Consider the following 2,500-nt stretch of genomic DNA (forward strand, 5'->3'; position numbering starts at 1 on the left):
TCTCCTTCAATTCTCCGCCTTCTCTTCTATCCTACACTGCGTGATCCCTCTCTCCTTCACTCTCCCTCGTCCGCTCCTTCATTCCTCTTCCTCTCTCCCTTCACTACCTCTCTCTCGTTTCGTCCACTCTCCTCCCTCCTCCTTCACACTCTCCCTTCTCTCTCCTCACTCCTCCTCTCTTCTTCCTTTCATTTTTTTGTCCCAAGGTTTGTCTTCTTTCCCCCCCCCCCCCCCCCTCCCCCTTGTTTTTTTCTTCTCTCCGTTCACGCTCCCCCTCTCTCTCTCCGTTCCCACTTCATCCCTCGCTCTTCCTTCACTCTCCCTCTCTCTCCTTTTCACTCTCCCTCTCGTCTCCACTCCCCTCGTTCTCTACTTACCCACTCTCCCTCTCTCTCCTTCACTCTCCCTCTCTCTCCTTCCATCCCCCTCTCTTCTCCTTCACTCCCCCCCTCTCTTCCTGGTCACTCGCCCTCTCTTCTTCACTCTCCCTCTCTCTACTACACTCTCCCTCTCTCTCCTTCACTCTCCCTCTCTCTCCTTCACTCCCCCTCTCTCTCCTTCACTCCCCCTCTCTCCTTCACTCCCCCTCTCTCTCCTTCACTCTCCCTCTCTTCTACTACACTTCTCCCTCTCTCTCTTCACTCTCCCTCTCTCTCCTTCACTCTCCCTCTCTACTCCTTCACTCCCCCTCCTCTCTCCTACTCCTTCTCTCTCGTGTTTCTTGCCCCCCAGTTTGAATAACATGGTAAATGGGCTAGTGATTGCAGCTTTGTGCAGACTGTAGGCTCTGAGCCCTGGAAGGTTCAGAGGGTGACTACACTTAACAAGTCTGACACACACCACACACACCACACAACACACAACACACACCACACACACACACACACACACACAAACAACACACACACACACACACACACACACACACACACACACACACACCACACACACACACAACACACACACATGTTTTTGTTGCACCACACAGACACCCAGCCCTAAGGACACACGTGAAATGATCCATTCAGTCACACTTGTGTTGACTCTTCAGCTACAAATGCTACTCTGGTGTGTTGTGTGTGTGTTGTGTGGTGGTGTGTGTGTGTGTGTTGTTGTGTGTGTGTGTGTGTGTTTGTGTGTGCTGGTGTGTGTGTTCTGTTGTGGTGTGTGTGTGTCTGTGTGTGTTGTGTGGGTGTGTGTGATGTGCTGTATGTGTGTTGGTGTGTGTGACAATGTGTGTGGTGTGTGTGTGTGTGTAAGTGTGTCAGACTTGTGTTATAGTTGTATTCCCTCTGAACTCCAGGTGCCAGAGCCTACAGTCTGCACAAAGCCTGCAATCACTAAGCCATTACCATGGTTATTCAAACTGGGGGCAAAAGACAGAGAGCAGAAGCAGTAGGAGAGAGGAGGGCGTGAAGGAAGCAGAGAGGGAGAGTGAAGGAGAGAGAGGGGAGAGTTGGAAGGAGAGAGAGGGGAGAGTTGTAGTAGAGCAGAGGGAGAGTGAAAGGAGGAGAGAGGGGGATGTGAAGAGAGAGGGGCTGGAGTGAAGGAAGGAGAAGGGGGAGTTGAAGCGATGAGAGAGGGAGAGTGAAGGAGAGAGAGGAGATTGTTAGTTAGAGAGAGGGAGAGTTGAAGCGAGGAGAGAGGGAGATGAAAAGGAGGAGAGGGGGGGATGAAGGAGAGAGAGGGGGATGTAAGGAGAGAGGAGGGAGAGTGAAGGAGAAGAGGGAGAGTTGTAGTTAGAGAGAGGGAAGAGTGAGAGAGAGGGAGAGTGAAGAGAAGAGGGAGACGTGAAGGAGAGAGAGCGGAGAGTGAAGGAGAGAGGGGGAGCGTGAAGGAGAGAGAGGGAGAGTGAAGGAGATGAGGGGCGAGAGTGAAGGAGAGAGAGCGAGAGTGGAAGCGAGAGGTAGGGAGCAAGTGAAGGAGAAGAGAGAGAGTGAAGACGAGAGAGTGGAGAGTGACAGGAGAGAGTGAGGAGAGTGAAGGGAGAGGGAGAGTGTGATGTAGGAGAGAGAGGGAGGAATTGAAGGAGAGAGAGAGGGAGGATGAAGGAGAGAGAGGGAGAAGGAAGGAGAGAGGGACGAGGTAGAAGGAGAGAGAGGGAGAGGTGGAAAGGAGAGAGAGGCGGAGACGTAAGGAGAGAGAAGAGAGAGAGAGTTGAAGGACGAGAGAGGAGAGTGAAGGAGAGAGGGGAGAGCTTGTAGTATTAGGAGGGAGGGGAGAGTACAGGAGAACCTTTGGATTGCATTGTTGAAACCCTTTCCCGCACAGAGGCACTTCTACATGGAACCAAAAAGGGTTCTACCTGGAACCGAAAAACAGTTTCTAGTGGGACAGTCAAAGAACCCATTTGGAAACCCTTTTTTCGAAGAATTGTGTAGTGAAGGGGAAGGGGTTATGGTGGGGAGGAGAGATGGGAGATGGGAGGACAAATAGGGGGGCGGTGTAAGGGGAGCAGAGAGGAAGAGAGCTGCCCTGCCCTTCACTTTTGGTTTATTAA

This window comes from Salvelinus sp. IW2-2015, unplaced genomic scaffold (assembly GCF_002910315.2).
Source record: "Salvelinus sp. IW2-2015 unplaced genomic scaffold, ASM291031v2 Un_scaffold2973, whole genome shotgun sequence".
Lineage (NCBI taxonomy): Eukaryota > Metazoa > Chordata > Actinopteri > Salmoniformes > Salmonidae > Salvelinus > Salvelinus sp. IW2-2015.